This window comes from Anomaloglossus baeobatrachus, chromosome 7, assembly GCF_048569485.1.
Source record: "Anomaloglossus baeobatrachus isolate aAnoBae1 chromosome 7, aAnoBae1.hap1, whole genome shotgun sequence".
NCBI classification, from domain to species: Eukaryota; Metazoa; Chordata; class Amphibia; order Anura; family Aromobatidae; genus Anomaloglossus; species Anomaloglossus baeobatrachus.
In genome coordinates this window covers 90001256-90016004 of record NC_134359.1, presented here as the reverse complement: position 1 = coordinate 90016004, position 14749 = coordinate 90001256, and the positions used below count along the sequence as shown (strand labels likewise).

The following is a 14749-nucleotide window of genomic DNA, read 5'->3' as shown; positions in this document are numbered from 1 at the left end:
GCACAGAGATCCATTGGGCCCCTGAACTGTGCTGTACCAGCCGCCAATTAAGGCAATGAATATTGCTCCCCATGCACATGATCCTGTGCACGGGGAGCAGAGAATATGCTGAGAGCTGACACTGCTGTAAATGGCCGTGCATCACACTGATGTCATGCGCTGCGCTGCTTACACTCTGGTCAATTCCCAGCGTTGCAGGAGGACACCGGGGGCATGCAGGGTTGGTGAGTACCATGGCCACCGGTCACACAGGGCCCCTTCTGACAGACAGCAGATGGGGTGCCACAGGGAGCAGCAGTTCACTGTCATTTGCTGCTACTGCTGTGCACAGGCTCCAGCACAGGACGCCCACCCCTCCTCTGTGTCCTGTCTGCTCCCGTCTTCACCACAGAGAGGGGGGAGGGGCACCTGCACTGCTGTGGCCGGAGAAGCTGCTCTAAAGACCCTATGAACTGCAGGAGGCCAAAAAGGAGGTGAGTATAATGTGCTCATGTGTTATGTATAAGAAATGTGTGTCCTGTATAGTGTGCAATATGTAGCTCTGTCTGTCTGTGTATACTGTCTGTATATACTGTCTGTCTGTGTATAATGTCTGTCTGTGTATACTATCTGTGTATAATGTCTGTCTGTGTATACTGTCTGACTGTATACTGTCTGTCTATATTATCTGTCTGAGTATAGTGTCTGTCTGTGTAAGGCTAGTCTCACACATTCGGCTTTTTGCCGGTTTGACGGATTCGACGCACGCCACTACAGTGTATACAGTACAGTGGCAGCGCCGCAATTTCCGGGTCACATGACAGCATGTGACCAGCGCTTGTTGCGCTGCCATTGTACTGGCATGCGCCGAATCCGGCAAAATGGCGAAAAGCCAGATGTGTGAAACCGGCCTAAACTGTCTGTCTATACTGTCTGTCTGTCTGTATATCCTATATCCATCCATCCATCCTGTCTGTACATCTATCTATCTATACCTCCATGCTATTTATCTATAAAAAAAATTCCATATGCCTCATTATGAAAGTGAACACATAGTACAATCGTTTTGTTTTTTTGTTGTTTTTTTTTACTGTGTTCGGCGCAGTGGGGGGCTATATAGCATGATGGGGGCTATATACCAGGATGAGGGGGCTATATACCAGGATAGGTGGCTGTATACCACAATAGAGGCTATATACCAGGATGAGGGTCTATATAACAGGAAGGAGTGCTATATACTAGGATGGGGGGCTATATACCAGAATGGGGGCCATGATGGGGCCATATCTACCAAGATGGGCCATATATACCAGTATGGGCAATGATCGGGACATATATACCAGGGTGGGGCAATATATACCAGGCTATATCCATGATCGGGGTCATACACCAGGATGAAACATCAAAAAACTGACCTGCACATCCAACAAATGTGAGCAGGTGCTAACTGAAAAAAACATAGTAACTATAAATGCATACAGTCGCACACTGAAAAAGCCAATAAAGTACAAGGGAAAATATGGCAGTGCATTACTGCAAAAGAGAGATATTTAGTTTATGTATTGGCCAATGCATGTAAGCCCGGACACCAACGGCAAGGTATATCTCTGTAATACGGGAACCTAACTTAAATGCCACTATCTAGATTAAAAACATCCGTATCTGGGCAAAATGCCACTATTTGGACTGCAAACCTCCATGTATGGGCAGCTAGGCTCCTGCTATAATGGTTATGAACACAGCCAGGTCTTAGGGCGGAGTGCCCAGTCAGAAAAAGACTCACTAGAAACATCAAAAAACTGACCCGCACATCCAACAAATGTGAACAGGTGCTAACTGAAAAAAACATAGTAACTATAAATGCATAGTTAGCACCTGTTCACATTTGTTGGATGTGCGGGTTAGTTTTTTGATGTTTCTAGTGAGTCTTTTTCTGACTGAGCACTCCGCCCTAAGACCTGGCTGTGTTCTTAACCATTATAGCAGGAGCCTAGCTGCCCATACATGGAGGTTTGTAGTCCAAATAGTGGCATTTTGCCCAGATACGGATGTTTTTAATCTAGATAGTGGCATTTAAGTTAGATTCCCGGATTACAGAGATATACCTTGCCGTTGGTGTCCGGGCTTACATGCATTGGCCAATACATAAACTAAATATCTCTGTTTTGCAGTAATGCAGTGCCATATTTTCCCTTGTACTTTTTTGGCTTTTTCAGTGTGCGACTGTATGCATTTATAAATACACCAGGATGAGGCCATAATGGGGACATATACCAGGGGGGGTCCATATATACAGGCTATATCCATGATGGGGGTCATACACCAGGATGGGACCATATATACCAGGATATAGGCATGATGGGGGTTATACACCAGGATGGGTCCATGATGGAGAGATATATTCTGATGGGGTCATAATGGGGATATATATACCTGAATGGGGCCATGATAGTGGACATATATATCAGGATGGGACCATATATACCAGGATATAGCCATGATGGGATCATACACCAGGATGGGGCCATGATGTGGACATATTTACCAGGATGGGAGACATATTTTCCAGGAAGTGGCCCAGGATGGGGGCCCCAGGCTCAAACTCTACATCGGGGCCCATCAAACTGTAGTTACGCCACTGGCCCTTGTGCTGGATATAGAGGGGGCCTGCCACTGGTAACCCTTTGTGAATGGGTTTTGGGCCATCAAACGTCAGTGCTATGTGCCTGCAGCTCCTGCCTCCTGCACATACAGAGTCGGAATGGCCTAGCGGGACAGTGTGGGATCCCCCAGTGAGCACAAGGCCCTCGGTGGGCCCCCTGTGCTGGATATAGAGGGGGCCCGCCACCGGTAACCGCGTTTGTGAATAGGCTTTGGGTCAGACGTCAGTGCTATGCGTCGTGAGATGACGTCAGCATGCAGCGCATAGTAGTGACGTTTAGTTGTTACCAGCCTATCAAAGGCCGCGAGCAGTCTCTGATAGGCTGGCAGATGTTGAACGTCACTGTCATTCGCCTGGACGTGACGTCAGCGCACGGCGCATAGCACTGACACTTACTGGCCGGCCCGTCACTTATTTCACATCACGCTGTGCCGCAGAAGCGCCAGTGGCACGGTGTGAGGAGTGGAGCCAGAGAATCTGTAAGTGCAAGTGCACAATATGGGACAGTGTGAGAGAGAGCAGCCTGGGATTAGGTGGGCCGCATGGAAATGGGGGGCACAGTAATTAGAAGTGAAGGAGAGGAGCAGTATGAAGAGTTATGAACTTTGGGGGACAGTAAGGTAAGTGGGAGCAAAGGGGGGCAATATGGATAAGTGGGAGCATAGAGGGGACAGTATGGATAAGTGGGAACAGAGGAGGAACAGTGAGAGTTGAGGGGGGACAGTATGGTGAGGTAAGGCTAGTTTCACACTTGCGCTATTTTGACGCAAACGGAATCCGTCACTAATGTAGTACAGTTCATTTATTTACAGTGGAAGCGCGTTAATATGGCGCGTGTGTGTGGCATTCAGTACCCGCTTGTGTCCACATGGTGTCGCGCTTCCACTGTAAATAAATGAACTGTACTACATTACTGACGGATTCCGTTTGCGTCAAAATAGCGCAAGTGTGAGTGGGGCCTTCATCTGATGTTTTCTGGTAACATCCTTACCATTGTTAAAGAAGCCTCTCATTGAATTTTGTACTCATTTAATGTGTGTATGTGCATGTGATGTAGTGTGAGTGTGATAATACACTCAACTACCGCTGCATTCAGTGTCCAGCGCCGGCCTCTTCTTCTTAGTGACGTCACCCCTCTCCAGACTCTCCGGTGTCCTTCGCCGGCCTCCTCTTGTTTATGACGTCACCCCTCTCCAGACTCTCCGGTGTCCTTCGCCGGCCTCCTCTTCTTAGTGACGTCACCCCTCTCCAGACTCTCCGGTGTCCTTCGCCGGCCTCCTCTTCTTAGTGACGTCACCCCTCTCCAGACTCTCCAATGTCAAGCATGTTAGCACTCCCCTGTGGACACTCCTGCGTCTTTATAGGATATTGAATACAACAATGGCCGAGATTGGTGGAGGGCAGCCCCGGATCAAACTCTGCACCAGATCACATTGGACTATAGTTACGGCACTTCGCAGGAGTGCCATCAAGATTTCTCACGAGCTGCGCCTATGCTCTGGAACACACTACCAAGAGAAATCCGATTAATTCCCAACATCCACACCTTTAAGCGGGCCCTAAAAACGCATTTCTTTAGACTAGCCTATCAACTCACTGCCCTGATCTAATCTAGTCCCTTTCTGCCCTTCAAAAAATGTACTTCCAGTTCTCATCCCCTGTAGCTGTATAAATTCTCACCGACGGGTTCATGCAGCTGCTTTTGAATACCCTATTAAATCGATGGCTGGACCATATATGACAAGCTTTCCCCCCCCCCCCCCCATTCACCTTTTGTGTCTCCCCTATTTCCTCATAGACTGTAAGCTTACGAGCAGGGCCCTCAATCCTCCTGGTATATTAATTTTGTTATTTTGTATTGTCTCATATTGTCTGTACATGTCCCCTCTTAATTGTAAAGCGCTGCAGAATATGTTGCCACTATAGAAATAAAACTTATTATTATTATTATTTATCTCTCTGTATATATACACACACATTATGTTCACTATGATAGCGCCCAATAATCACTCTAGTAGCAAAAGTAGCCATATTCTCGTCCATCAATAGTCAGGCAGTTGCTAATTCTCTTCATGATTGGTGGGAGTGGAGTGTTTGTTCCTGTCAACTTGGTGGCAGCAGTGGGATATCTGCTTGATCTCCCCGGATATTTACAGACCACCCCTTTGTTCCTCTTACCCAATGGATGCAAGTGTAATGTGTGCACACAATAAATTATTTATTCACTTAGTTAGATCATTTTATTTTAAAAAGGTGTTGTTAGTTGCCAGATGTTGTTAGTTGCCAGATGTTGTTAGTTGCCAGATGTTGTTAGTTGCCAGATGTTGTTAGTTGCCAGATGTTGTTAGTTGCCAGATGTTGTTAGTTGCCAGATGTTGTTAGTTGCCAGATGTTGTTAGTTGCCAGATGTTGTTAGTTGCCAGATGTTGTTAGTTGCCAGATGTTGTTAGTTGCCAGATGTTGTTAGTTGCCAGATGTTGTTAGTTGCCAGATGTTGTTAGTTGCCAGATGTTGTTAGTTGCCAGATGTTGTTAGTTGCCAGATGTTGTTAGTTGCCAGATGTTAGGCCTATATAGCGTGGAGATAACAAACAATAATGTTTAAGGGCAATCCATTCACAATATTGAAGATCTATTCTGGAAAGACCATCTGCAGCAGCCCTCTTCACCTAAACACAGCTCCCTGGCTCCCACATGGGTAATGGCAACCAGTGTCATTTTGGATCTTTAATCAGCACTGGTTTGACTTTGTGAGCACGATTAGGGATTATAACAGGAACATCTATGCCTATGTGTATTGAGACACTGCTCTGCTAAGTGATTGTAATCTGTTTTGTATTTACATAGCATGTTTTGTATGCAATTTATGCGTATGTATATTGAGACATTCCTCTGCCAAATAGAGATGAGCGAACCGGTCGTGGTTCGGCTCGAGTTCGGTTCGCCGAACGGAGGTCCCGTTCGAGTTCGGTTCATCGAACGTTCGACGAACCGAACTCGAACCGCATAGGAAACAATGGCAGGCATTCACAGACACATAAAAACACCTAGAAAACACCCTCAAAAGGTGTCCAAAAGGTGACAAACAACTCACAACACAAACACATGGGAAAGTGACAAGAACAAATTCTCATGCGAAAACAAAAGAGCGTAACGAGGAAAAAGAGGACGAGACACAGATATAGGCATGGCACGCCCTTCTAAAATCATGTAAAACACCGCAAGGTGACTCCAAGCGGAGTCTCCCTTTTTTCCAAAAATTGTGCCCCACACACACACCCACCCATTCAGTGGCAGCACTTGTGCCCTAGTTGTACACTTCACAGCTAGATTTGCATCAAGCACATTCAAAAATACGCCATTCTTAACCGTCCCCAGGATGACACCGGGGTAGGTAGCAAAGTCTTTCCTGATCCCAGCTCTGTTCATCTTGGATCATTTTTAAAAACAATGTAAGTAAGGGTTACTCCAAGCGGAGTCTCCCTTTTTTCAAAAAATTGGGCCACACAGACACCCCATCAGTGGCAGCACTTGTGACCTAGTTGCAAACAGGATGTTTTGATTTGCATCAAGCACATTCCAAATCCACAAGCATTTACTCTCCCCAGGATGACACAGGGGTAGTAAATTCCTTGTGGCTCCATGACTTGTTCATTTTGATGAACGTTAGTCTGTCCACATTGTCACTGGACAGACGCGTGCGCTTATCTGTCAGCACACAACCAGCAGCACTGAAGACACGTTCAGAGACAACGCTGGCAGCTGGACACGACAAAATCTCCAAGGCGTAAGTGGAGAGCTCTGGCCATTTTTCAAGATTTGAAGCCCAAAATGAGCAAGGCTCCATTTGCAAAGTCATGGCATCGATGTTCATTTGGAGATACTCCTGTATCATCCTCTCCAGCCGTTGACTATGTGTTAGACTTGTGGTCTCTGTTGGCCTTGCAAAGGTCTAAAAAAATTATGAAAAGATTCCATAAAATTGCTGTTACCAGCACCAGATACAGTCCTACTGGTACGGGTAGACTGTTGAAGATGACGAGACCGTCCCATGTTTGTCAAGTTACAACTGGGAGATTCACTCCCTGCACCTGCACGGTTGTTTGGTGGAAAAGCCGAGCTAAGATTGAGTAACAGCTTCTGCTGATACTCCTGCATACGTGCGTCCCTTTCTATGGCTGGAATTATGTCACAAAATTTGGACTTGTACCGGGGATCTAATAGTGTGGCAAGCAAGTAGTCATCATCACTTCTAATTTTGACAATACGAGGGTCATGTTGGAGGTAGTGCAGCAAGAAAGCACTCATGTGTCTTGCGCAGCCATGCGGACCAAGTCCACGCTGTGTTTGTGGCATAGAGGTGCTACCCGTTCTTTCTTCCTCTGACATCTCCCCCCAACCTCTTTCAACTGAAATTTGACCAAGGTCTCCCTCATCCGCTGAGTCTTCCATGTCCATGGACAGTTCGTCCTCCATTTCTTCATGTTCTCCTGCACCTTCCTCAACATTTCGCCTGCTACCATGCGCACTTGTTGATCCCTGTCCCCCATGGTCCCATGCCTGCCGCGTTGGTGATGATGAACGTCTGGACCTTGGAGATGTTGTTATGTCTTGCGCATATGAATCCTCCTGTAGTTCCTCCCCTTCCTGTTGTCCCACCCCCTGAATCCGAATAGTGTTTAGCGTGTGCTCCAGCATGTAAATGACTGGAATTGTCATGCTGATAATGGCATTGTCAGCGCTAAACATATTCGTCGCCATGTCGAAACTGTGCAGAAGGGTGCATAGGTCCTTGATCTGAGACCACTCCATCAGGGTGATCTGCCCCACCTCTGCATCTCGTTAGCCCAGGCTATACGTCATGACGTATTGCACCAGGGCTCGGCGGTGCTGCCACAGTCGCTGTAACATGTGGAGAGTCGAATTCCAGCGTGTCGCCACATCGCATTTCAGGCGATGAACCGGCAGGCCGAAAGACTTCTGGAGCGATGCAAGTCGCTCAGCTGCGGCGCTTGAACGGCGGAAGTGAGCAGACAGTTTTCGTGCCCTGGTCAGAAGGCCATCTAGGCCGGGATAGTGTGTTAAAAATTGCTGGACAACAAGGTTCAACACGTGAGCCATACAAGGTACGTGTGTCACCTTGCCCAGGCGAAGGGCCACACCCAAGTATGCAGCATTGTCGCACACGGCCTTACCAGGCTGCAGGTTGAGTGGAGACAACCATTTATTAAACTCGGGCCGCAGAGCTGACCACAACTCCTCAGCTGTGTGACTCTTATTCCCAAGACATGTCAAGCTAAAGACCGCCTGATGACGTTGCGCTCTGCTGCCAGCATAGTAATGAGGGGTGCGTGATTCCTTCTGCGCAGTGAGAACGCTGGTGGCCTGACCAGGCAGGCTTGGGGCGGAGGTGGAGGACACAGATGAGGTGGAGGAGGCAGAAGCAGTGGCGGAACTTGGACAGACAGAGGATTGACACACAAGTCATGGGGACGGCAAGACCTGTGCAGCAGACCCTTCACCATCTATCACCATAGTTACCCAGTGCCCAGTCAGCGACATGTAACGTCCCTGTCCATGCTTACTGGTCCAAGTATCGGTGGTAAAATGCACCCGTTCACACACAGAGTTTCTCAAGGAAGCGGTGATGTTGTGTGCGACATGCTGGTGTAGCGCGGGCACACCTTTCTTAGAGAAGTAGTGGCGACTGGGCATCTGGTACTGGGGCACAGCGACAGACATAAGGTCTCTAAAATCCTGTGTGTCCACCAGGCAGAAAGGCAGCATTTCGGTAGCCAAGAGCTTACAGAGGGATAGAGTCAACCTCTTAGCTTTGTCATGGGTCGCAGGAAATGGCCTTTTATTTGTCCACATCTGAGGGACAGAGATCTGGCTGCTGTGTGTAGATGGTGTTGAGTAGGGTGTCCCTGGAAAAATGCAGGTTTGTGAGGAAAGTGCAGTCGGAGACATGATGTTGCCTTCATCCAACGTTGGTGCTATCGATGTCTGAGAGAGCTGTACACACGCACTTGTTTCCCCTTCCAAACCAACTGACGACCTACCAAGCAAACTGCCTGTTGCGGTTACAGTGGTGGAAGTTGTGCGTGGAAAACCAGGTGTGACAGCTGTCCCCACAGTCCTAGAAGATGAAGAGCACGCGGATGCACTGGAAGGGGCAGGCCGTGGATGGTTCGCTCCGCTAGGCCGCAATGCAGCACGGTGAGCTTCCCACTGGGACCTATGATATTTATTCATGTGACGATTCATGGAAGAAGTTGTCAAACTGCTGAGGTTTTGACCTCTACTAACAGAATCACGACAAATTTTACACATCACATAATTTGGGCGATCTTTTTCTATGTCAAAAAAGGACCAGGCTAGGCAAGGCTTAGAGGGCATGCGACCTGCTGAGCCCCCCCGACTAGTGCTCAGAGGCAGAGTGGTGGCTGATGATGCAGTTGTAGACGTGCTACCAGTGCTCCGACTCTGTCCAGGAAGGTGCAAGGTAACTTCGTCGTCGGTTGCATCCTCCTCCACCGCCTCTGTTGACCTCCTCGAGTACCTGACTGTGGGTTGACAGTAGGTGGGATCTAGAACTTCCTCATCAATTGTTGTGTTTGCACTCCCTTCACCCTCAGACCGAGCCTCTTCTTGCCCTGACCGAATATTTAAGTTGTCATCACAATCTGGTATCTGCATCTCATCGTCATCAGTATGTTCCTCATTGTCTATAACCACAGGTGTTACAGTTTGTGACAAAGGGTCAACATTATGCTCAGAAACTTGGTCCTCACGGCCTGAATCAGAGTCAAAGGTTCTGGGCATCACTGCAGACCATTTCCTGGTCTGTACTCACTGTAGCTTGGGAGCAGACCTCTGATTCCCAGGCTATAGTGTGACTGAACAGCTCTGCAGACTCAGCCATCTCAGTTCCACCATACTGTGCAGGGCTGATGGAGACTTCAGAGCTGGGAGAAAGCAAGTTTGATTGGGATGACAACTCAGAGGACTGGTGTTTTTTGGATGCAGTAGTTGAGGTGGCTGAGAGGGCACTTGTTGGACCACTTGAGATCCATTCAAGCATTTTCCTTTTTTGGCCATCATCTACCTTTGTTCCTGTTGTTCGTGTCCGTAAAAAAGGGAGCACATCGGATTGTCCACGGTAAGTAGTAGACATCTTCCTTTTGCTGGTAGATGGTCTATCTTCAGCAGATGTTAATGGAGCTTTGCCACCTTCCCCACGGACAAAACCTTTTTTTCCTTTTCCAACACGCCTCTTGCCCTTTCCACCAGCATCTGTCATTTTGCCACTCATGTTGATTGCGACAAGATTGTGCACTTAAAATGTGGTAGTAAAAATTGAGAGGTGGTGTAGATTGCAGCGGTGGTCTAGCTTTATTAACAGCAGAATAATAAAGAATAATTATCCCTGACAATGCAACTACGGCCCTTAAACTGGCAGCATAAATTGCTAGTATAATGGCTTAGTAACAATGAGTTTTAGTGTGCAATGCAGGCAGACGTGCTGCAAATATCTTTGCACTAGTGGGGCAATACAGAAGTCCAATAGCCACGTTTAGGATGCCACTAAGTTCACTCAGGGTTTGCTAGTATAATGGCTTAGTAACAATGAGTTTGAGTGTGCAAAGGGCAGGAGGGTACAGTGCCAGGGTTGTGGGTCTCTGGGTAGAGGAAAGGAAGCCTGCCTTTCTATCCCTCCTAATGGGGAAATACAGCGAGGAAATCCCTGACTTTAGCTACACAGACGCTGTCATCTGGTGTAGCTGTTAAACTCTGTTTTCACGGACCTGTCACCTATGGCTCTGACCCTGCCGGTATGAGCCCTTAAAAGGACTGATAGAAAGTGCTATCCCTATGCTGTACAGTGCTGTGTATGGAGCGTACACAGCAGTATCGGCGATAGGAGCTGCGCTAGTGATGTCTGACACCAAGGACGCAGAAGGCAGATAATGGCGTGCTGGAGGAAAATGTCCGGTTTTATAATGCAGGGACATGTGACATGGACATCCTATCACACATGCTGTTGCTTCTCTGGCTAAAAGTCCACTTAGCTGTGTGTGTGTCTGGGATTGGCTGACATGCTGGCCCGCCCCACTACACACGCGCGCGCGCTTAGGGAAGGAAGACAAGGGAAAAAAAAAAAAAAAAAAGGCGATCGCCATTATACATACAGCAGTGATCTGAATGCGCTGTTCCCGCACACTATACACTGAAATGTCATAATAGTGTGAGTCACAGAGTGACTTACACTATTACAGCGGAAAGCCAGCTAGGAATTAGCTTGTCTTTTTGCTGCTAGAACCATTCTCGAACGTATCTAGAACTATCGAACTTTAGCAAAAAGCTCGAGTTCTAGATCGATCTAGAACAGCCCCCAAAATCACTCGAGCCGCGAACTGGAGAACCACGAACCGCGCTCAATTCTACTGCCAAACCATTGCTGACTTTGCATACAATGTATGCATATTGAGATACTGCAAAACGACTGCTGATTTGTCCTGTATCTGCATAGCATGCTTTGTATACAATTTATATTATGTAATTGCCTATGCACTCACTCATGCACTTTAAATATTTTCTATGCTCCCACTTAGTATTAGCCTAACAGGAAGTGGCATGTGGATACCATATAAAGTGTGTAAGAGTATGCACATTACTGTGGTACTATATGCCTTTCCAGTGTGGATGTAGAAGTATATATAATGTTGCCCATTTACTATTAGCTGTGCTACCTGTGAAGAGGGCCCCTATGTTTTCCCTGTATCCATGTACTCTACCGTTGAAACATTATCTGTAAAATTGTCCATACATAAAAAAATAATTTGTTTTTAAGCACTAAAATTGATTGCACTTTTGTAAAAGACAAATTCGGTGTAATGAGACTAGTTTTTGGATAATATCTGCTATAAGTATATCTAGGACCTGATCTGCATTTTCTGGTGGTAACCACTATACATTGAATTCCTGAATTCATCTACATATTGGATCACTGGTGGTGTCTGACCCCCACTAATGTGATATAGATGATTTATACCAAGTATAGTTAATCAATATCTTGTGATGTGTAAGGACATCAGACCTGGGGATATAAATGTACAGAAAGAATCTTGTATACTCACCGCTTTAGATGTTGCCGAGGCAACAGATCCCGGAGAAAAAGCGGCATAGCCTGAAAATATAAACAAGGTAACAAGATATTTCCAGATCTACTGTGATAATGAATAACTCAATTACTGTACAAATGTGTGCGGAAGGCGCATGACATGGGGGGTCTCCGGGGGTCTCCTGAACTCTTAGTACAGTAGATAAGTAGCACGGGTTATAGTCTGTGCTGAGGTCACTGTCCGTATGAATGGAAGTGCCTGGTAATGCAACTCGCACCATTCAAGTGCATAATACTACCATCGATTAACCCTTTACTGATATCCACCATTCATGTACAGTGTAAGTCAGTAGTGGGTGTATATTTACTATATACAGCTACACTGTGGTATATTGCTGTAAAGGAGTGTGTGTAGGAACACAATAATTATATACAAATACTACAGTTTATACAGGTAGATAGAAAGTATGAAAATATGTATATAGTGTACATAGGTTGTTAGTAGACTAATCGGTAAGGAAAAAGGGAGATATGCAGGAAAAAAACTGGTGATAAGTCATATATATATATATATATATATATATATATATATATATATATATATATATATATATATATGTAAATACTTTATGAAACAATATAGGTTACACCAGTGCACATGGTTGTGCTTCCAACAGAGAAAACAGGCATGTCACACTAAGAGGTAATGGAGGACTCATTCATATGGGTATAGTAAGATTATGTCCATCAATATAATGTAAAAAAAAAAAAGTGTCAGTTAAAATAAGAAAGTAATCAAGTAGAACAATGAAGCTAGAAAATACCACTTATGGTAGAGCAGTCACATAAATAGTAGATGCACTGCAGAGATAATATACATATATGGATCAACATTGAAACAACTAGTAAAATAGAAGAGAGTATAATGGGAAATAAAACTGAAGATAATAAGTATAAAGAACAGGCATTGCACGGGAAAGTGACAGTGCATTTAGATGGATCATGACCCCCATGGTACTGTGCTGAAGGGTCCCTGGTAATAGTAAAGTGAAGATTGTAAGTCACGTAATAGTTTGGTAAAGGGTGTCTGGTGACAGTGAGATCCTGTAGCGTGAGACACCCAACCCCAATGAGCGTTTCGTCTAACCTCCTGGGGGTGCTGTCAATAGGGGTTAGGGAGGAGGTTTCAAAAAGACAAATGTGGTCAATGAGATGAGGGTGCAGCACGTTGTGACGTATGCTTGGATCGTGACTTCCAGGGGAACATGGACATCTGCATCACATGAACAAAGAGTTTACAATGCAGGGAACATGGGAAGATACAGAGAGCCGGGAACCAGCCGGACACAACCCGCGCATGCGTAATGCCAGGCACTCATAAAATTGGATGTGACTGTGGATGTATAAGGGTAGTTGACATAAGAAGAGGCCACAAGGTGGCAGCATCTCATCATGGTAACTGACAGAAGACTGAACAGTATATTGGGCCAGCATTAGTGGAAACTTCCACAAGACGACAATAAGAGTGAGAATAGGCAAATGTCAATGCAGGTTTTATATAGAAAATGCAGACGTGTGGCAGGAAGGAAAAAAAATGAAAAAAAAAGTAGAGCATGAGGAATATAAAGTATTGTGTGCATGATGGGTGTAACAGGTAAATGTGAGTGTGACGCCCTGGACTAGCCAGGTAGTCACATACATACCAACACACACACCCCCACCCTAGGCAGTTACACCAGCCAACCAAAAACCCTTGTTGCCTTCCTCCAGTGTCTGATGTCCACACCAGGTGGGGCGGGGTCAGGCGGTTGACCCCACCCACCGAGGAGTTCACAGGCCTGGAGGCGGGAAAAGAGTCAGTTTAGTTTTGGAGGTGAAAGAGAAAGGAGTAAACACTTGGGTGTCTGGGTTGGAGCCCAGGCACTGACAGCAAGGTTGGCAGACGGTGGTGGCCGTCTGCAGGAGTTAGTGGAACTCCGCAGAGCCGTAAGGACCGGGGACGGGTAACGGCCCGCTTGTACTGAACCGGGGAACGGAGTGAAGCTAAGCACACAGGCAGGGCCATTGGACCCCGACCAGGCTTGGAGCCACCGTTAATAGTCAAATCCGAGTGTGACAGGAACCCCCGGGGTTCCCTAACAACCAAGTCCAGATTGAAGGCAACCATCCACCCAGGGAGGATATACAGCCACCGCCACAGGCTAGAGATCCAAGGGCCAGCGCCTGCGGGCAAAACGGGCTCCTACGGCACCTATACGCTGGGGAGCGGACTACCGGTGGGCAACCACAGGAGTCAAGAACTTTCTCAAAGGTGCAGGGAAAGACAGCCACCATCAGCCGTCCGGGGAGAGCACAACAACAACACTGCAGCCGGCTGCGGCACCCGTCCATCCAGCCGTTTGGTTTACCAGAGACTCTGTCATTGACTATCTGAGTGAGTACACCAGAGCCATCCGGCACAGCGCTGCCCCTGCACCCCAGCCATCCGGCCTCCCCATTATACCACCGGGACCCGGGATCACCAACCCCTACCCACGGAGGGGACAACATCCTAGCTGGTCCCTACCATCGCTCCCGGGATCCCCATCACCAGCAGCGGTGGTGCCATCATCCCCACGGCCCGTGGGTGCCGTCACGAACAATCTCCCTAAACATACCACCCCTTTTCACTCACGGGTGAGGAGCGCTGCTCGAGTCCCCGGGTCCAGTCCACCGCTCGAGCCAACGAGCAGCAGAAGCCCCGGACCCGAGCGCGTCCCCTCCGCCCGCGACATGTGCACAATATAAAAGGATATCCCAATGATCTCACATGGGGACTATATGGGTGACAAAAAAATAACCCCTAAATGTCCACTCTGTGGGGTCAGATATACACAGTAATAAGCAATCATCTAGAAGGTTTGCTCAATAAATTTCTGCTCTTACCTCGTGATGCGGCCGCTGTTCTCCGCTTTCTCCTTAGTCTCATCCCTATAGTACATGAAA

The 14749-nt window shown here is 47.0% G+C and overlaps 1 long non-coding RNA gene across 1 annotated transcript in view; it reads right to left on the bottom strand.

Moving 5' to 3' along the window:
* Positions 1 to 4898: 4898 nt before the first annotated feature.
* LOC142245920 (uncharacterized) overlaps positions 4899 to 14749 on the bottom strand; it is a 29579-nt gene continuing 19728 nt past the window's right edge. The window contains exons 2-4 of the long non-coding RNA XR_012724816.1: positions 14690 to 14734; positions 11781 to 11830; positions 4899 to 5209 (exon numbers count right to left, since the gene is read on the bottom strand). This is a non-coding gene — a long non-coding RNA (uncharacterized LOC142245920). The remainder of the gene's footprint in view (positions 5210 to 11780; positions 11831 to 14689; positions 14735 to 14749) is intronic.